At 38.3% G+C, this 22,498-nt stretch overlaps 1 non-coding gene across 1 annotated transcript; it reads left to right on the top strand.

Moving 5' to 3' along the window:
• Nucleotides 1-5,793: 5,793 nt before the first annotated feature.
• LOC141669883 (small nucleolar RNA R71) lies at nucleotides 5,794-5,900 on the top strand. The gene has a single exon (XR_012554129.1). It is a non-coding gene; the product is annotated as a small nucleolar RNA R71 (small nucleolar RNA).
• The last annotated feature ends 16,598 nt before the right edge of the window (nucleotides 5,901-22,498 follow it).

Below are 22,498 nucleotides of genomic sequence, written 5' to 3'. Positions count from 1 at the left end.
CAACATCAGCTCTGCCTCCTCCTGCTGATGCTGCGATAACGGAACAGCCTCCTCTCCTAACTGAGCTCTCCAAACTGCTCGACGGGCCTGCGAAGAACCTCCCACAAAAGTCTGATCCGCTGGTCTACCACCTGGCAGATGATCATATGAATAACCAAGATCCTTAGAATCGGGCTTCCCTCCATACCACTCCTGTATACTCAACAGTGTAGAACTGTCGATAGGAGTACTGGGAAGTTGTAGCTGCTCATGTGCGGGCCAATGAACACTAACTACCACGCACAACTTCGTCACAACGGATGCATAGGGTATAAAACCCGTAGTACCTCCTCTCAAGAACCTCAAAATCCCCTGATATATAACCATCCCTAAATAAATATAATCTCCCTGAAGAATACCCCAAAGAAGACGAGCACGCTCCACAGTAATCTCATACATATATGATGATGGCATGATGTTAGCATAAATAAACGAGTTCCAAGCCCGTGCAAACCTGTTCATGCACGACGCAGGGAACATGGAGTAATCAGTTATGCCCCTCTTGAACTTCCAGTGAGTCTCGGGCACACAAAGAGTAGCAATGATCAGATCCAGATTAAAGTCCTCCGGAGTCTTATCATTCCAAGTGTCTAGACCGAGCTTCCTCACGGGCTGCTCAATCACCCTCCTTATTACATCCGCACTATACTCCACAGTCATCCCCCTAACCACCATGAAGCCATTCTTCTCCACCTTCACATTAGCATAAAACTTTCGCACAACACTCATGGGCACAGCAGCGGGAGCCTCACAAAAAGGAACCCAACCCATCTCCAGAATCATCTCCAACAACTTACCATCTTTCCCTGATGGCAAAAAACCTTGCTCCTTTGTAATAGGCTTCGAGAGAAGCCTCGTGTACTCCTCTTCAGCCTCAGGAGTATAGAACCTTGGCCTCACATCACCCGCAGATGAAAAATCGGTGGTGCTGCTGCTTACTTGAGTTCTTTGTCTCTTAGGTGCCATTGGGCTTGAATAAGAGAGAATAAAAGCTAAGTGTTTGAGAGATTTTTGTGTTTGAGAATTTGTGATGTGGTGGAGAAGTTTATGTATTAGTGTGTGTATATATAGGTGGTGAGAAAAGAATTAGATATGGAATAGAAGTGGGAATTAATTATGGGAATCGTGGGAATAATGAGTTTGATTTGGAGAGGGTAATTTGGGATGTGGAAGAGTAAAATTCGGTTTGAAATTGATTTTGTAACAAATATCCCGTTTTTCCTCTTCAAAACTGTTATTTTTATTTTTCTGAGTCGGAACCGCGGCGTGGCCGCGCGCTAGACCAGCGCGGGCGCGCTCACCTTCTGCCAAATTGGTGCGGCCGCACACTAGATCAGCGCGGGCGCGCTTAACTTCTGGAAAAACAGCGTGGCCACGCGCTAGATCAGTGCGGACGCGCTTGGCTACTGAAGTTGGCCCTGAATTTTTTTCTTTTTTTGATTTTTTTGTGTTTTTCTTCTTTCTTCTTACTTCCTCTACCTACTAATATACAACAAACTTGGGTTGCCTCCCAAGAAGCGCTTATTTTACGTCGTTAGCTTGATGTAGAACTTGAGATCAAATGGACAACAAAACGGCACTAACCACCTCACGGTTTGTCGTGTCACCATAGTAATGTTTCAACCTCTAACCATCTACCTTGAATGCTTGGTCCAGATCATTTTCAAAAATTTCCACCGCTCCATGTGGAAATACAGTTTTGATTATGAAGGGCCCTGACCACCTTGACTTCAACTTCCCAAGAAAAAGACGGAGATGAGAGTTAAACAAAAGAACTTGTTGTCCCGACACAAATAATTTGAGCACTAGACCCCTATTGTGCCATCTCTTGACTTTCTCCTTATACATTTTGTTGTTCTCATAAGCTTGAAGTCGGAACTCGTTGAGTTCATTCAATTGAAGCATCCTCTTCTTTCCAGCTACATCCAAGTCTAGATTCAATTTCTTCAAAGCCCAATACGCCTTATGCTCGAGCTCCACCGGCAAATGATGCCCCTTACCATTAAACAACTGAAATGGCAACATTCCCAATGGGGTCTTATATGCTGTTCTATAAGCCCACACAGCCTCATCAAGATTCAAAGAACAATCCTTCCTTGATCGATACACAACGTTTTCCAAGATGCGCTTGACCTCTCTATTAGATACCTCATCTTGACCATTTGTCTGAGGATGATAAGACGTAGTAATGTGATGATTCATATTATATCTTTGCATTATAGAGGTAAACTTGCGGTTGTAAAAATGTGACACCTCATCACTGATTATGACTCTTGGAGTTCCAAACCTTGTAAATATCTGCTTGTGAAGAAAATTAAGCACCACCTTCGCATCGTTCGTTGGCAATGCCTTAACTTCAACCCATTTCGACACGTAATCAACCGTCAACAAGATGTACTGATTGTTACAAGATGAGACAAATGTCCCCATGAAGTCAATTCCCCAAACATCGAAGAACTCAACCTCGAGAAGCACATTAAGAGGCATCTCATCCCTCTTAGACATATTACCCACACGTTGACATCGATCACTTCAAAACAAACCGATGAACATCTTTAAATAAAGTCGGCCAAAAGAAACCTGCTTGAAGAATACGAGCTACTGTCTTTGCTCCACCATAGTGTCCTCCATAAGCCGTTGAGTGGCAATCTCCCAAAATCCCCCCCTCGTTTTGCTGCACATAATACATCTCCTGATGATTTGGTCAGCTCCTTGATGAAAAAGAAATGGCTCATCCCACATATACCACTTCACTTCATGCAAAAACTTCTTCCTTTGAGCGTATGATAAGTCGGGAGGCATGACATTACTCACAAGGTAGTTCACAATATCTGCAAACCACGGTTCTTCCTCTTGCACTCCAAACAACTGCTCACGGGCAAAGACTCATTAATCAATGTCTTATCCAGTGAAGTAACATTAAGGTTTTCTAATCGAGATAGATGGTCAGTGACTTGATTTTCAGTCCCCTTTCTATCCCTGATCTCTAATTCAAATTCTTAAAGTAAAAGAACCCATCTAATCAATCTCGGCTTCGATTCCTTCTTTGAGACAAGATATCGAATTGCAGCGTGATCAATGAAAACTGTCAGTTTAGTCCCAAGTAGATAAGATCGAAATTTCTCAAAACCATAGACAATAGCCAAGAGTTCTTTCTTCGTAGTAGTATAATTCAGTTGAGCACCATTCAAGGTCTTACTAGCATAGTAGACCACATGAAATATGTTGTTCTTTCTCTGCCCAAGAACTGCTTCAACTACATAGTCACTTGCATCGCACATCATCTCAAAAGGTTCATTCCAGTCAGGTGTAGTTATGACCGGTGCCGTGATTAAACTCTTTTTCAATGTCTCAAAAGTGGCAAGGCACTCGTCATCAAACTTGAAAGGAATATCTTTCTCTAGCAAACTGCACAATGTCTTTGAAATCTTAGAGAAATCCTTAATGAAACGCTTATAGAAACCCGCATGACCAAGAAAACTGTGAATTCCCTTAACAGAAATAGGTGGAGGAAGATTTTCAATGACCCCCACCTTGGCTTTGTCCACCTCAAGACCCTTACTAGAAACCTTATGCCCAAGTATAATGCCATGTCGCACCATAAAGTGACATTTCTCCCAATTGAGAACCAAGTTGGTCTCAACACACCTCTTGAGAACATGTCTAAGATTCTGCAAGCATTCATCAAAAGAATCGCCAAATACAGAGAAGTGATCCATGATCACCTCCACATTTTGGCCAATCATATCAGAAAAGATGGCCATCATGTATCTCTGAAATGTGGCTGGTGTACCACATACACCAAAAGAAACTCGTCTGAAGGCGAAAGTACCAAATGGACAAGTGAAGGTAGTCTTCTCCTGATCTTCGGGAGCGATACAAATCTGATTGTAACCCGAATAGCCATCTAGAAGAAAGTGGTACTCAAGAGTGGGAGCTTCCTCAATAGATGACTTGAGGCATTTAGGAGCTTTGTTTAATTCCTTCATTCTACGAGATTCAAAAGGCATATCAATATTCCTCTTCCAGGGAGAAGCATTCAGATATTGTAATTGTTCTTCACCTTCGTCATCTTTACTGTCTGAATTCCCCAACAAGGCCTTCTCCAAGGCATCAGACCTTAGCAATTGATCAAGTTCTGAAATAATCACAGAATCGACCAACTCCACCTTTAAGCACTCCTCATTTTCCGTAGGAAATTTCATAGCATTGAACACATTAAAAGTTATATCCTGATCCAGCACTCGCACGGTTAGCTCACCCTTCTGCACATCTATCAAGGTTCGGCCAGTCGCCATGAAAGATCTTCCCAAAATTATGGGAATCTTCTTATCCTCCTCGAAATCCAGAATTACAAAATCAGCAGGGAAGATGAGTTTATCAACCTTGACCAAGACATCCTCCACAATACCTTGCGGATATGTAATAGAACGGTCGACCAACTGGAAAGTCATATAAGTCAGTTTTGGGTCAGGAAAATTCAACTTCTTGAAGATTGACAAAGGCATCATATTGATGCTAGCTCCCAAGTCACATAAACATCTACCAAAAGACACTTTTCCAATAGTGCATGGAATAGTAAAGCTTCCTGGATCTTTAAGATTGGGAGGCAACTTATGTTGCAACACAGCACTGCATTCCTCCGTGAGAGTGACAGTCTCTAAATCATCTAGCTTCACTTTCCGAAAGAGTATACCTTTCATAAACTTTGTGTAACTAGGCATCTGCTCAAGAGCCTCAGCGAAAGGTATGTTGATATGGAGTTTCTTGAGCACCTCCAGAAACTTCTCAAATTGCTTATCCATCTTTTTCTTCTGCAGCCGCTTAGGAAAAAGCGGTGGATGATAGATCTGCTTCTCCCCTGTATTACCCTCAGGAGGAGTGTGCTCAACAGTAGTCTTCCTTGTTTCCACTTCTGCTTCCTGATGCTCTACTTCTTTTTTAGCCCCAGCTTCTTCATTCGAAACTTGAGTTTGTTCGGAATTTACAACCCTTCCAGACCTCAAAGTGATTGCCTTTACCTGCTCCTTAGCTTCCCTCTTTCCTGGTACTTCAGTGTCACTAGGTAGTGTACCAGGTTGACGATTTAGCAAGGCATTGGCAAGTTGTCCAATTTGATTTTCTAAGGTCTTGATAGAAACAGCTTGACTTTTGCACATAAGCTTTAACTCGTCTAATTCAGATTTTTCATTAGCTTGTTGCAGCTGAAGTTGCTGCCTTGGTGCATATTGCGGTTGCTGAAAACCAGGGGGGTTGTACTGCTTGGATGGGTATTGCTGATAAGGCTGTTGAACCGCATTCTTAGTGTTGCTCCAGCTGAAATTAGGATAATTGCGGTTGTTGGGATGATAAGTGGCTGGCACAGGTTGCTGCGATCGCTGAAAATTGCTCACGAACTGAGCTGATTCACTAGAAATAGCACACTGACCAGTCTCATGGGCACCAGCACAAAGCTTACAGACACTAGTGATTTGATTAACTCTATATTTGTCCAAAGTGTCCACATTTATCGTCAAAGCCTTAAGTTGGGCAGCTATAACAGTTGCTACATCCAACTCCAGAATTCCTGCTAATTTTTCCTGAGTCGGTCTCTAAGAAGGAATCTTGTATTCATTAGCAGCCATCAGTTCAAGCAATTCATAAGCTTCATTGTAGCTCTTATCCCACAAGGCTCCTCCTGATGCTGCATCGAGCATGGGTCTAGAAGTAGCACCCAATCCATTGTAGAAACAATTTATAATCATATAATCAGGCATACCATGGTGTGGGCACTTCCTTAGCATCTCCTTATATCGATCCCATGCTTCACACAGAGATTCACCAGCTTGCTGAGCAAAATGAGTAAGAGCATTCCTGATTGCAGCAGTCTTCGCCATAGGGAAGAATTTAGTGAGAAACTTTTGAGCAAGATCCTCCCGTGTGGTGATAGACCCTGGTGGTAGAGAATGTAACCAATACTTTGCTTTATCCCTCAGAAAGAATGGGAAGAGTCGCAGCTTGATAGCATCTCTTCAGTCACACCATGGAACTTGAAAGTATCGCAGGTCTCGATAAAATTCCTGATGTGCATGTTGGGGTCCTTAGTAGGAGAACCCCCAAACTAAACCGAGTTCTATATTATCTGAATCGTGCTTGACTTGATCTCAAAAGCATTAGCCGAAATGGCTGGTCTGATGATGCTTGACTGAATATCATTGATCTTAGGCTGAGAATAGTCCATCAAAGCCTTAGGAATTTCTGTTTGAACTCCCATCACTACTAAAGCTGGTTCTTCGATTTTCTCTTCTTCTTCTACCTTCTCTTCGTCCTCAAAAACTTCCCTTCGAACCACTACAACTTCTTCCTCAGCTTTATCCAGAGTTCTCTTACGAGACCGCGAACGCGTATGCATACACGCTCGCTAGAGTACCTGAAATAAGACAAGGAAACAGATAAGTAACAATGTCCAAGTCAATGAACTTTAATGACCACTGATGACAAACACATAAACTAAAAATTAACACCGAGTCCCCGACAGTGGCGCCAAAAACTTGTTAGTCGCTAAACATGCGCTAATATTTCACGCAAGTATACGCATTCACATGTAGTATAAGATATAAATCAGATTCGTTCCCACAGAGACTGGTTTAGATTAACTTTGTAATTTATGCACTTATGCAATAATGATATGGCTATTATTCAATGTTAAGACGAATAACAAATTGAGATTATTTTATAACTAAGATTTAAACTAACAATTATAACTAAGAGAATAAGAATGGTTGAATTAATATATATGACAAATATGGGATTCTAACTTCATTAAATACTTCATTCAATAGCCTTTTTGTTCTTAACCTTAGCATGTAATGGTGATAACACTAATCAGACAACACGAAACTAGTAAACGCCAACTTTCATTGTACGAATACCCTACTACCAGGCATCCACAAAAGAGATAGAAGTTGAATAGACACTAATTATATTGAGACCCTATATGTCTATAGAATTTGACAACATAATGGTTTAATGCACAAGTTATCTATCGTGATTACATAGGGCAAGTAAGATGGTTAAAATTACCTACGAATCATTCATAAAAAATACACGTGAACCTATGCTAGCATGGCAAGTTCGAAACCCTTAAATTCACTTTCGCTTCATTAAGAATTAACAAGCTATCTTATAAGTTTGCGATGCTCATAAGATAAATAAGCACAACCAATACTAGGTTATCATACAATCACCAAACACTAAGGCATCGAAATAAATCAACTAAAGAAATCCATAAATAAATTCTCTAGAACCCCATGATAACGATTAGCCTATAATCAGACTCATCATCAACGTGGGTTCCGATGAAAGCATGGTATAATAAATGTAGTCTTTATAAATGAATAATAAACAGAGTATAACACAAGAGTATAGGTTCAAGAATAAGAAAACTAGCATCCAACGTTACAACTTAAACAAAGAATCATAACTTAAAACTAGGTCTTCTTTGCCTTGGTTGAATTGTGCTAAAACGGCTTTCTTTACTCCTTCTCCTTGCTCTTTGATGTGTCTCCCTTGAAAAACGAACTTAATTATGTATATATAGCAGCCCCATGCAGAGTAGAAGTCTTCTGGATCAAAAGCCTATTAGAATAAGGATTCTTTGAATTTGACCTGTCGCGGGCACGCGCTTGACTAGCACGGGCGCGCTGAGTTTCTGGACTTTGGGCGCGGCCACGCGCTATTACAGCGTGGGCGCGCTGACTCCCTGGATCAACTTCTGATTTCTTCATTTTCTTGCTGAATTGAGCCGGCTTTCCAAAAGCTTTTCTTCCAACATCACCTTAACACCAAATTAGCACCAAATAATGCTAATTCACCTGATTACCTAGATAATGCCTGAAAATGCAAAAACACTAGAAAAAACATTAAAATACCAACAACTTGAGTATAATTACACCAATGCAAAGCTTTATGGAGCGTAATAAAGTGTCATAAATGTAACAACCCAAATCCGGGGTCAAGATTTGGTGTCACGAAATAATCTTTACATAAAATAAAAGAATATTCAATTAACCCCTTGAATCCGGATCGTTTACAGGTTATGGTATGAAACAAGAGTCTAACCTTTTACAATTCACATCAATTACAATACAAGTGTAAATACCTTTATGCTAATGTTCTTGACTTATTTTTTTCTAACATCTTCGTCCTCTCGCAGTAGAGATCTCTCTAACTTCTGCTGTTTATCAAAAGCTATTCACTTCTATCATTATCTGCTTCTGGAAGAAATAAGAATTGCAAAGCAAGAGTGAGTCAAAAATGCCCAGCAAGTATATATTTTGAGTTTCAAATATTAATGTCAAAGGAAAATGTCCGGATAAAATCCTTAAACAATTTTAAACAATTTTATATATTTGAAGGAGTTGAGCGAATAAACGTTGGCTGTTACCAGCCTTTAATTATACATCCAAAAGTGACAAGCGATTCCCAGATTCATTTCCTGAATCAGGGTTTTGTCCGGTTTTGGAATCATAAAACTTTCGAGAGAGAATGTCATTAATGGAGATCAACAATAAATTAGACTGGACACTAGTTCACACTTATATCATGCTGATCAGTCAGGATATAATACAGATCTATACCTACCTGTATAGATCCAGTCGGGTCCCCAGGCTCTACGGCCCATCTCAAGGTACCGGTCATGTCCCGGTCCTTAGGATTAAGTAAAACTTAATCCCCAAAATATCACTATCCAGCCCGTGGAATATTTTGATGTCAAATCATTTTGATTTTAAAACATCCCAATTCAGGGTTCACAAATAACCCGAAAGAATGGGTATTTTCTCAAGAGAGAAATCGAATTATAGGAACAATAATGAAAAGAACATGCATAATAAGAGTAATTGCAGTGAAATATAAAACATTTAACTATTCTATACTTAGAATAGGAACGAAGAGATAATTGTAGTATTTTTAAAGAAAGTTTTGGAATACTTGCCTCGATAAGCTTTAACCACTATTATTGGTTGACTTTTGGATTGCCTTGAACATTCGGCTTTATCGTCAGACTACTATCCTATTCTGGCTACGATCTCAACACACAGGTCCTTCGATTGAAACTTCGTTGATCTCGTCGACTAATCACTAGATCATTGTTATTCCCAGTGGACTAACAATGAGATTTACAGAAGGGGGGTTGAATGTAAATCTCAAAACTTTTTCAAGTTTTGAGCAGTTTCTAAGGCTAAGTGTTTTTGAGAGCAAATGTGTGTGAATTGCTTGAAGCTAATGCAGACAGATATATATTCAAACATAAATGTAAAGAACACAGAGAACTTAAAAACTTTTCTGGTGGATTTGTTGTTCCACCAGAGATTTGTTATTTCAGAAAATCTGTGATTCAAAAAATTAAATCACAGCTGCTTCCTGGTACAAACTAGACGATTTTCTCTCTGGATTTTTCTAAACAGCTCTGGAAAATTCACATCAAATTACTAGCTGCTACTAGGTTTATATATCACCAAGTTTACAAGTGAAGACAAAACTGTAAAATACAATTAAAAAGGCTCTTATGTTCCTTCTCCATTTCTCTATCCAATGTAATTTAGGCTTAGCTGTTAATCTTTAAATACTTCCTTGTTTGCACCAGAATGGAAATGCTGCATTTTCTTGATTCCTCCTAGAGGCTTCCACATTCCAGTTTGTCTCTGTCAATCTATGTGCTTCTGTCAGCTTATGAATTGTCACTATCAACTGCTAATGAACTAAGCATCCGTTGAAGCTTTGTTTCTTATCCATTGAAGGTCTTCAATATCAGTTGATACTTCTTCACTTATACAAAATTACAAGGCATGAAATATTTACAATTAGCCCTCCTATTTGCATATCCACTAGTAGTCAACATGACTGATAATTTCCTACAACATCTAAGAATTACAACTTGAATCCAGAGAATGAAATGTGCTATAATACTAAACTTATTTCTAAGTAAAGCTACTCCTTCAACGGATAGCCAAGATGGTCTTATCCGTTGAGGCTACAAACACTAGATTTCTACTTAAGTGTTTTGTTTAACTTATCATCAAACTAATACACATATTCCTAACAATCTCCCCCTATTTATGTCTACTAGAACTGTAGGCATAAATTTGGGTTTAGCTTGACGATAACAAAACACTTGACAAATATATTAACTGTAATAAAGCAGAAATTCAAGAGTACTGCAAAAAATGTGTATGCTGAGATGGAATTGAAGAATTACATTGTTTCCAAGGGTGCTCCTTTAGCCTGAGCAGATTAATTTCTTTTCCTTTGATCCCTTGTTTTCTTTCCTAGCCTCCTGTCATTCTCCTCTATTTGAAGTTGAAGTTGTCTGTAGAACTCAGCTTCATCTTCTTCATTGATGTCCAACTTAGATTGCATATCCTTGAGAGTTTCATTACTGGAAATCTTGAGCTAATATTCAAGTCTGAAAAATCTTCTGACTCCTTTGTTATCTCTGAACTCCATCAACCAGTGAGGTGATTTGTGAACTGTAATTCCTCTTTCTTGAATGAGTAATGTTCTAGGCAAGGCATTGGGCTCCCACCAAGTTTTCCTTATGTTGGCAATCTTGTTGAGAATCTCAGTCTTGGCAGTCCTGGTAAAGCCAGAATCCCTTTGTATGGCTGAGTAGACTCTAACCAAGGTAGAGTTGCCTTCATTCAGAATCCTGTAGAGAGGCCAAGTTCTTTCCCCACTTCCTTTGTATTTGAACACTAGTCTTTCTGGTAGCTGTCTGTAGGAAGCTATTCCCCTTACTTCCTCCAGCTCATCCAGATAGAGTTCAATGTCTGAAAATTCTTTTATGTCACAAATGTGGACATAATCATCCTTAGAGGCTTGTGGCTTAGGCTTAGGCTTCTGAGTGAATTTGATTGAGGTTTTAGGAGGTGTTGATTTGATTCTTCTTTTCTGCTTCTTTGATGGTGAAGAAGAGGTTAAGAAGGTGGGCAATTTGATGGTGTCCCAATCAATTGGTTCCTCCTTAGGAATGATTGTTTCACCATGAATGTTTATGAAGGGGTCAGACACAATGGGTTCAGGAATAGAAGGTAGTGGTTTGGATTTTGATTGGGTTTCTTCAGTCTCATCTACCATCTTTCTTTTTGCATTGGCCTTCTTTCTGTTCCCTTTCTGCCACTCCTCTATTTCCTTACTTCTCTCTCCCTCATCATCACTAAGCATGTCCCCCATACCTACATCTTCACTCTTGTCTTCAATTTCTTTCTTTTCTTCAGCTTGACTTGACTTTAGTTGTTTTTCAAGCTTTGCTTGTGCTCTTTTGTCAGCCTTTAGCTTTTTGGCTTCTTCCTTCAACCTTCTGGCTTCTTCCCTCTTGGCTATTGGGAATTTGGGATGTCCTTGCATCACACAAATTCTCTTTCCCTCTCTAAAGATAATAGCCATGTTCCTCCTTTCAACCACATCCATGGTCTCTTTGTGCTTTATGATACTTCCACCCAAAACCTTTTCTTCATCAGGCTTTGGAAGAGGAAAATCCACTTCTTTCATCTGAGCAAGGCTTAGAGGATTCTTTGTAGAGTCCTTATTGGATCTGTTATTGGGCTTGAGAACCATAGGTTTCATATTCTTGGCAGAAGTCTCTCCAACCTTATTCCTCCTTACCGGCTTGAGCTCCATAATAATTGATTCCACCTTTGTGCTATGCTTCACAGATTGTGATTTAGAAGCTGTGGAACCAAAAATTTGTTGCACCTTTTCATCAATTTTCCTCCTTTGCTCTTTGACTTGCAATTCAGCTGCAGCTATCTGGATTAGATCAATTCCATCAAGCTTTCCTTTGATTTGAATAGTTGGTGAAGTGGTGATGGCAGGAACTAGCACTTGAGATATTTGAACTGTTGTTGATAGCTCTCCTTCCCCTTCCCTTTTATTCTCCCCCTTTTTGTTATCATCAAGGGTAGGGGTCAAGCCTTGTGCTTTTGCCAGCTACATTAGTAGATTTGTTTGAGTTTGTTGATTCTGAAGAATGGTGACCATAGAGTCTTCAATGATCTGAACTATGTCTTCCAACCTGGCCAGCCTCTTGTCAGCATCAGATGCTTTCCTCAGTCTCCCCAACAAATCTTGCATAGTACCATAAGGCATGACTGAATCCATCTTCTCAGCATTATAGGATTTTAGATCAGCAATGTCCTGCTTGAGTTCATCCACACTTAGATTCTATTTGAAATGCTGCAACTGCAAGAGATGCAGAGAGTCCAGATGAGCTTGAAGAATTGCCTTGGTACCAGCATCTGTAGTCTCCTGAAGGGCCTTCTGAATAGTCATTACTTTCCTGACCAAAGTTATACCAAACTCTCCTGGTGTAGATGCCTTTGCCCATGCCCAATCAGGTAGATCTGGAATAGAACTTGGGCCTGCTTCTCCCCCTAAGTTCATACTCTCATCCAAAGAATTAGAGTCATCATTGTAACACCCCCAGATCCGGGGTCGGGGATCCGGGTTGTCACGAGTTCCATTTCCCTTAGTAACACCCAACCTTAATAATTAATCAACTACTCTGTACTGTGACCCCACAATAAACACACACACCACACATTATAGTCTCAGAGATGAACATCCAAAAATAATCACAAGTTATTTTATTCCACAATTATCTGCCAATACACCTTAGAAGGTTTTCTGAATAAATTTACATTTTCTTTGCCATTATTACAATTCATAAATATACATAATCTGGTACATCAAAAGTTGAAGCCTAGTCTATTGGTATTTCCCTACCTCAGCTACAGTGACTTCAACACCTATAGGAAACTGCGGAATGCTTCCTATCCGCTCGCGAATTGGGAGCTTGGTCCTGTTCATCTTGTCTATCTGATGTTGTGTGATGAAAGAAGAAAGCAAGGGTGAGCAGCAAGCCCACCAAAATAATATGTATAATGATTAACAATATATGAGCCTTCTCATAGTACTCATGAAAGTCTTGGTCAAAAGAAATGAACCAAGTTTGATATCTTAATGCGATGAAGTCGCAAAATATTCAGTATATATACATATATACTTTTCAAAATCTTGGAAGTCCTCTTCCATGTATAATATACACAAAGTTCCAGTTTATAACTGTATAAAAAAAATATCGTTGCAAGGTGATCTCATATATCTAACCTTGTCTCAACATTTTTCTGAAAATCTTTGTCATGCATAAGATAATCATTTACTAGATATAAGTTTAAAAGATGAAGTTACCAGATACTCCAATATACTTATATCTTTTCCAAATACTACTTGAACTACCACCGTTCAAGTTATAATTAATTTCAAAAGTTCATCCCACTGATGAGACCACAAGATAAGACTTGAATAGATTCAATCTTTGAAATATTATTAAAGGAAATGAAGTTAGGATATACTTCATTAAATTCTGATATATATATATATATCCACACATACATCTTCTTTATACATTTCCTGAAAACCTCTGTCATGTAAAGTATGAACAGAGTTTGAAACATCCAATAAATTTTGCGAAAGTAAAAGAATTTTGGCATAAACCAGGTATCTTGCTGATCAGGCAAAGATACCCATAAGTAACCTTTTCTACTAGTAGATGGACGAATTCCCCACTGGTCATCACCCTGGTCGTAATAGGACCTTATGTTGGACTGCCACTCAGCCACTTATGCATTTGATGGACTCCCACTGAGCCACTTACACTATCATGGATGCCCACTGAGCCCATGTTGCTTATGCCGACTCAATAGATGGACTTACTTCCCGAACGTTGGGTAAGTAATCAATTCATTTACCAAAACTGCAACCGTGTTGCGAATATAAAATACACCACAGAGCCGGATCCCTCAGGTTTTGAGCGAGTATTTAAATCCCCTTAAAAAGGAAGATCTTAAATATAAAAAAATGAGTTTTGGGATCCGCTCTAACTTTTAAAAATCATTTTGAAGACTCGAAAACACTTTAAAGAGTGTTTGGAGTAAAGCTGATTTAATGAAGTAAATCAGTCCCCAGAATATTTAGAAAATGTCTGAATATTATTATTTAAATAATATTCCCATAAAGATAATCCTTATAAAAATAATCGAAGTAGAAGTATTAAAACTTATACTTGAAATGGATAGCAAATAACCAAAGATATACTTATACGAAAGTACTATCTTTATTTGAATAATCGAAAATAAGTTTGATTATTTACACCTTATTCTTTAATAAAATAAAGAACAAATCTCAGCAAATAATCGGAGTCATAGATCCTCAAATGAATATTCAAAAATATTCATTAAATAATATAAACTGAGTCATAAGCCCTCGAATGAATATTCAAATAATATTCAATAAATAATATAAAAGAGTCATAAGCCCTCGAATTAATATTCAAGTAATATTCAATAAATAATATAAAAGAGTCATAAGCCCTCGAATGAATATTCAAAATAATATTCATTTAATATAAAAGAGTCATAAGCCTTCGAATAATATTCGAAATAATATTCAATAATAAAACAAAGTTAAAGTTATCGAATAAACCTTATTCGATTAATAGTTTTGAAAACTATGACCATATATATATATAAGTATATATATATATATATTTATATCCATATATACAAAATCTACTCGGGATCCTCGACTCCCGGTTTTAGAAAATATTTTCACCTTTGGGTCCCTATACTAAGGGTATATGCAAATTACCGCTATCCTCTAGCATAGGTATTATCAACTGAATCAACATATATATATGGAAAGAATACGAAACAGGCATGCATATATATAAACCATAGCAGCATGCTTCAATATATTGCAACATTTGCTAATTAACCAACATGCATCTATCGCAAGATAATGCAAATACATATATACATCACCACAACAGTTATAACTGGTAGAAAACTTCCCTGAGCGACTGGGGGTTACGAATGGCTCGGGACGAGTCTGGTAACCTATAAACAACAAGTAAGTTGGAATTAAACCAAAGTCACTTGTAAATCTATACTTTAACTAATTTAGACTCTAACGCTTGTTTTGCGCTTATTGATTCTCTTAAGTCACTCGGGTACCCTCGGCTCCACCATTTTTGATAATTTAACCTTTATGAGTTTTAAGGCGATTCCTTCGCGAGTGTCTTACCAACTGCCTAACACTCTTACCATAATTGTTTCATACATTAATTAACCCTTTTTGGTCTTTAACCTATGTTTCAAAGTAAGGCGAGGGGAAAAGTTTCATTCGCAAAATGCCGTTACTTGAAACGGTCGTTTATCCTAAACCGTGCATCGGAATCGAACGAACTACATATCAAAACGAAGCTCGTAACATGAGCTATCTAGACATGGCAATGTTCAACATCTAGCAGGGGGTTCTCGGGTCCTAATGTTATGCACAAAAACAGTCTAAAGAAAATCGGACGTTACGACGACTATGTTTACGCGATTTCCCAAATTAAACCATTCTAAATCAACCACAATTCAACCCACAATCACAACCCAATAAAAACTCCATCCAAACTAAATCATAACAGTCCCAACAACTCCACATTAACAATTTATACTTATTCCCCACATGAACTAAAAGCTTTACTTAGGTTCATTAACTAATAACCAAGATTTCCAACTCCAAAAATATCACAAAATCAACCCATCTCTAAACACACAATAATCATGCCTTTCACCAACTAAACTACTCATAACAAGCTTTAAACATGATTACAAACCCATTACACTAACCCATCATCTCAATATTAGGAAATCTAAACAACAAAACTTAAAACTAAGATCATGAAGAGTTATACCTTCCTTGAAGCTTTTAATCCATGAAAGATCCTTGGAATGCCCATGGAAGCCTTAATCTAACCTCCTACAAGCTTGTTCTTTCAAAGAAATCAAGAACACAAAAATTAATTTCAAGAAAGTACTATTCACCATCTTCTTCCTTGATTTCTAGAAAAAGATTGGCTTGGAATTGGAAGCTTAAACTAATAGGAAGTATGTAACTTAACTAGGAGAAGCTAGGATAATTACCTTGTAAAATAGCAAGTGGAGGAGCTTGGACTTTCATTTTTTAAGAAAAGAGGCCGAGAGCTTGAAGAAGAAAATGGGGGTTTTGTGTTTTTTGATGAAAATGAAATGTTTTGGCTTGGTTGGTTGCTTTTTGTCTTGTTTTAGTAAATTACCTAGTTGCCCTTGATTTTGTGTGGTTAAAAATCAACCACATCTCATTCCCCTTATGTCATGCTTATGTCACATTGCTATGTCATCATCCCTTCTAATCTCTTTGATTAGCTTCTAATTGTTTGCCTAATGACCGCTGATCTGTTATACGGTTCGCTTAACTTTCGTTTTCGTTTATCGTTTGAGGGATCATACCCGGGATCTTATTACTTAGGTTCCCTTAACCTTTCTCAATATATTATATTCCTTTTATGGTCCTCTCTTATAATCCTTTAATTTAAATCCGTTTTATCCTGTTACCTTATATTCAATTATTTCCGTACCTAGTGGATTTCCGGGAAAAATCAAAGTGTTCGGATTTGGATTCTGACGATCTTTACATACACTTATATCCCATATAAAGTACTAATAAAATCTCAGAATATCCATATCAGAACCCCTACATAGTGTGGCATGAAAAGTTTTCTCATTCAGCAAAAGCACTATTCATAAGGGTTTCAAAAATTTCCAAAAATTGGGGTTATTACAGTCTCTCCTCCTTAAAAGGATTCCGTCCCGGAATCAGATAGAAATGAATAGGGATATTTCTTAACATTGCACTTTCTAACTCTCGAGTAAATTTTCCCACATTGTGGTCCTACCACCAAACTCCGCCTAGTTTGATAATCCTTCTCCTAAGCACTTGTTCCTTTTCACTCTATAACCCTTCTTGGTTGCTCCATATAGGTTACGTCTGGTTGCATGTCTATGCGCTCATATGCCCCTATTTTTCTGGCATCCGAATTACACTTCCTTAACATTGATACGTGGAACACATTATGAACTTGCTACAGGTTCGGGGGTAGGGCTAGCTCATATGCTAACTTTCCAAACGTCTTAATATATCCAAGGGTCCAACAATTTGTAGACTTAGCTTTCCTTTCTTTCCGAACCTCATTAATTCTTTTCAAGGGAATACTTTTAACAATACAAGGTTCCCTCCTTCCTATTCTTTGTCCTTTCGTGTCAAATCGACATACTTCTTATGTTCTTCCTGGCTACTACCAGTCGTCCTCTGATTAGATCTATTATATCACTGGTCCTTTGGACTACTGCGGGTCCGAGCATCTTGCGCTCTACAACTTCATCCTAACATAAGGGAGATCGACATTGTCTTCCCTCAAGGATCTCCTAAGGCGATATCTCAATACTGACATATGATCTATTGTCGTAAGATAACTCAATCCGCATTAAGTGATCATTCCAAATTCTTTCAAGTCTATTGCACAGACTCTCATCATAGCTTCTAACATTATAGCTTTTGCTTCTCAATACCCATTCTTTTCCAGTTCGTAATCGCTATCACCTTCCGTTCCTAATATTATACTGGTTATACTTTTGCTCGTTAGCGTTCTATAACCTTTTAATAACCACGTCAACCTTAGTATCACGAATGTGTTTCCATTCCGCATACTACCACCACTTTATTACTCCTTTTTCAGTTGTTTCTATTTTCCAAAATTTGATCAATCAAATAGAAGTAAAGGAATTTGTTGAGAGATCACTATGATCATGAACACTTGTTATATCGCATAGTTAGTACAGAAGGTGGTCAGCCTTTAGTACTTGACAAGCAATTAAACAATAGCTGGTATCCTACTCGGCTTCTATCACACAGATAGATAGTCATTCGGCAATACCTCCCCTTCTGGAAGGGTTGTTCTTCTCAGCTTATATGAAATAAAAAGAAGAGAAAAGAACGAATTGAAGAGAATTGTATATATGAAAAAAAAATATACTGCCACAAAATATCTGGCTTGGAACCTACCTCTGAACTATAGAGGTTTGTCATAGGAGAACAAAATATAAACGTATTTATATCAGCATCAAGTATTATAGCATCGTATTTCCCATGCCTAAATATTTTCTATTCCGTCCATCATTCTATGGACCAATGCTCTTCATCGAGCTTGTACACAATCACCTTTGAAACTCCCTCGATTTCGAAAATGGAACCTGGGATCTCATTCTAGACATCATCGTTGAATTATATGCTTGCACCATAACCTTCCTCGTATAATAATATGACTCTCTATTGATAAGAAAGAATAAATATTCACTCGGTAGATACTCTACTTACTTAGTCTATCAATGATAACTTATACACTACCACGACCCGATTAGTGGTACTCAATCTCAACACCCATTCCAATACAACTCTCACGGTTGTAATCGACTCATTACTCGCAGAATCATTGCTGCATTACTATGGTCCACTACTGACCTACTGTCGTTATTCACGTTCCATGAAATCTTAATATCTAACCATACGGAGTCCATAACTGTCGTATCAAATTCTTCTAAAGAGTTAACATAACCACCAATCATAATTCATGAAGAACACTCCTGATCCTGACATACATACATGACATGAAGCAGATAAAATTGTAGAAGAGTTTCAATCAAAGCAATGATAGCAGGTTAATACCATTCTTAAGCATATTCCTTCAATAGAAGACTTAATTCAAAGGTTCGTCTAGTCCTTTTTATAACATGGTCCTGGCATATCTCAAGATAGTGCCTTCTGAGATAGATAGCCCGCTCATGGCGATTACACGAATTAAACCTTTACCAACTACTATTACGGTTGGGTATTGCACAGTCATCAGAAGGAATGTCAATCTTCCAAACCATAATACAACCTTCACAGCTTTAACCATAATCACGGCATTCCTTTGGCACAAGCACCTATAATTATCCTCTTACCTTTAAAGTGTCGGCCACCTCTTTGGCCTTTCTTGATAGTAAAATTTCCTTACAGTCAATGTCATTTTAACCACCTCCAAATAAATTTTCTACCTTATTTCAATCACAGCTTATGTGAAAATGCTTTCCTTAAAATCTGATGAGTAAAAAAAATTACCATTTTTCCATAAGTTATCCCCTCAGTCTTTAGAGGTTAATCACTGTCATGACTGACTCTCAATCATAATTAGAACATCTTTTATCTTAAGTCCTAATTGCCCTGAACAATTTCGACCTTTACTGGTTCGATCCATACCCTCTCGTGGTTTAACACGTGCCTTACTTGGCATCATTATAATTACGTCATATTTCCTTTATCAACATTTCTATTCTTGAGAATTTTGAATATTACCTTTCTCCTTGTAAAACCTCTAAGGTTATCCTTCAATCGTTCCTCCTGTATTCCCTAGATACAGGGCATATCAAAATACCATATACTAATACTAGAATCATTGTCTATATACTTTTGAAAAAATTTCTCCACTGTTTCTTTAAAGGTTGTTGTTACCTTAACCCCTTCCAAATCATACTGTCAAAACTCATACTGTCCCTATTAAGGGTGACATGCCAACCCTTATGCATTCCCCTAGGATTCATTTTAAGTTACCGATGTTCTATCCTTAATTCCACCTTTAAAAAGGTACATGCATCCTTCCATGGATAAATCAAGTCATATATCCCTGATAAGGGTGTCTTATTCAATCATTCCCACCTCGATAGTATATGCCTAATTTCACAATAACATCTGTATTTAAAATGAGGTCAATCAATATGGCCTCCAAAAGATAACAATGGTCATCCGCTTTTCTTGCCTAATTTGGTAACGATAACAAGGATGACCTGGAAGATATTGGTCATGTTCAACGTGAACTTCTTCTTAATAATTCCTTATTTACTTTTGTTGTTTATCTCAACAGTCACCTCAATGTTGGGATATCTTTCATATCTGGCGTCTCCCTTTCTGGGTATCATGCCACCGGTCTTATACTTCACCTTCTTGAAGGTCACTTCCTTCATCCAATTTTCTTAATTTCTTACTTTCTTGTCTCCTCAATCTATCCGCGTCTCATTATTTATCCTTCAAATTATCTCAAGGTTTCCTCGAATCTTCCCAACTTACAGGGGATAAAATATATGTATCTCTTATGCCCTCAACCATCAATTTTAACTCATGGTGAATCACCCTCATCTTGACGAATGCATACTTTTCTATTTCTATTGCTACGAGTCGATAGGGTTTCCTCATACCCACTCCCTTATCATACCTCAAACTCTATTGCCTTTATATTCCTTTCAACTTCAGTTTCTTTTTATTTTCCTTTCTCTTATCATTATTTCATGAACCAACACAATATAAGCATTGATTTCAAACATCCCGTCATTCTGGATTCGTGTCCTCGAAACGAATCTTGACAACTTTTACAACTTAGATTCATAATTCATCATACTTGTCTGCCTTTGTTCTGGCTCTAAAGCTTTTACTCTATCTCTATAACCTTGGGAAGTACTTTCCTGAAAACAATTGACTGAACTTAAATCAGTTTATTATAATCTCTTGCTCCGTGCCTTCCTTGGTCTTTCACCAGCGGGTGGTCTCTCTCTTAGGAGGGTAAGTGATAAAAACAGTCTTTTGTGATTCGTCAATCATTTAGAATCTCAAATGATTCCTATATTTCCTTTAGCCAGGCTCTTGCCTCGACTGGGTCAGCTTGTTCCTTGGAACTCTGAGAGCTTAGAAACTTAAAGGTCCTAAAAGAATTTCCTACTGCATTGTTTCCTCAAGGTGGTGGTTGGGGATAATAGTCTAAGTTCTTTTCAGACAGGTCCATGAATTGCCGTATAGGAGTACCGTCTCGAGTCTCCTTTCCTTTCTCAATTTTCTGTTTCCTTAGTATGAAATGTTTCATCCTTTTCCCATACTTGGGGTTATCTTATACGTTAAAATCCTCATTTTCCACTTCATTATGTTATGGGTTCCTTCTATCTTGATGGCGTCCTCCCTGACTATCACATTCAGGGTATGCCCTTAATCTTATTCCTTGAACTATGACTTTCATCTAAGATCTCATCTTTAAGCTATTGAACATTTGGAATCCAAATTCTATAGGAATACCTCATTATTCCCTTATCATCTTTCTCGGTATTAACCTCTTATCTATTTGTTGGCTCTCTGCCTTCATTCATCACTCTTTCTGGCACAATATGTTCTTTTCCGATAATTCGGACTGTATTGCAATCTCAAACAGTTTTTCGGTACCGGCTCCGGTTACCTTCACTTCTATTTCCAAAATCTTTTATAAACTCTCCCAAAGACCTTATCATCTTGAGCCTCTCCTTTTTACTAAGGACATCAGCCACCACATTGGCTTTCCCCGAATGATAAAGAATCTCCCAATCATAATTCTTGATTAGCTCTAACCGCCTCCTCTGGCGTATGTTGAGCTCTTTCTACGTAAAAATGTACTAGAGCTCCTATGGTTTATGTAAATCTCGCACTTCTATTCATACCAGTAGTGCCTCCAATATTTAGGGCAAAACTATTGCCACGAGCCCAAGCTCATGGGTGGGGATATCGAATTTCATATTACCTCGATTGTCTTGACGTGTACGCGAGTACCTTGTTGTGCTGTATAAAAGCACCCTAATTCCTTATACGAAGCGTCACTTACAAATCACAAAATCTCCTTTTTCCATCCGGCAACGCCAACATAGGGGCCGTCACCAACCTTTGCTTCAGTTCTTAAAAGCTGTTCTCGTATTTCTCTGTCTATTCGAACTTCTCAGTCTTATAAGTAAGCCGCGTTAAAGGGGAGACTATCTTTACAAACTTGAACGAACCTCTGGTAGTGACCGACCAATCCTACCTCTGGTAGTCGACCTAACCATGGTCATCAATTCCTCAGTGGTCCTTTATTCATTCTTGTCAGGATCCTCCATGGGATCCTCCTCAGCACTATCCCTTCTAGGACAACATCCTCAACCGCTATATCCTCAATATGAACATCATCCGATCCCGCGTTAGGACGCTCTATCGGATCCATAATCTGATCTTTAATAAGTAATAAACATCATCGCATTGTTGCTCCTCAACCTCAGGGTTCGGAAGCCCGCTACCGTCTATGATAACGAACTACGCTTCTATCACGATATTTATAAGAGTTCCCATAAGGGTTTTAACTGTCAGTACTATGTTAGGTAGCCCGACTATGAACTTGGCAAGAGTTCTTATTATCTTAGTGAACTTATTATCTTAACGTCACATCATCTCTGAGGTTTATAACGCTTAGCTCTGATACCACTTCTGTAACACCCCCAGATCCGGGGTCGGGGATCCAGGTTGTCACGAGTTCCATTTCCCTTAGTAACACCCAACCTTAATAATTAATCAACTACTCTGTACTGTGACCCCATAATAAACACACACACCACACGTTATAGTCTCAGAGATGAACATCCAAAAATAATCACAAGTCATTTTATTCCACAATTATCTGCCAATGCACCTTAGAAGGTTT

Source organism: Apium graveolens, chromosome 6 (assembly GCF_009905375.1).
Source record: "Apium graveolens cultivar Ventura chromosome 6, ASM990537v1, whole genome shotgun sequence".
Lineage (NCBI taxonomy): Eukaryota > Viridiplantae > Streptophyta > Magnoliopsida > Apiales > Apiaceae > Apium > Apium graveolens.
Note: the sequence above shows the minus strand (reverse complement) of the source record. Positions and strands in the feature narration are given on the sequence as shown.